Here is a 297-nt window from a genome sequence, read left to right on the forward strand (position 1 = left end):
TTTTTTTAAGGTCTTTTACTCCTAGGAAACACGAATATGGAATGACAGTCAGACTTTTTTTTAAACTAACTATGGATTGCCAGCACTTGGGTGAATTTGAGCAAGGCTTTTATACATTGAAGAGCATTGGCCAAATAATAATTGGGGGGGGTCTGTTTTGTTGTGTTTTATAATAAAAACTGCAAAGTGAAACACAAGTTCAATCTCTTCTACAGTTCAACTTTTACATTAATAATAGAGAAAGCAGCTACAATGCATATTTCACAAGTGTTCTAAAACTGTTAATGAACTGCAGCT

Source organism: Phaethon lepturus, unplaced genomic scaffold (genome assembly GCF_000687285.1).
Source record: "Phaethon lepturus isolate BGI_N335 unplaced genomic scaffold, ASM68728v1 scaffold52110, whole genome shotgun sequence".
NCBI lineage: Eukaryota > Metazoa > Chordata > Aves > Phaethontiformes > Phaethontidae > Phaethon > Phaethon lepturus.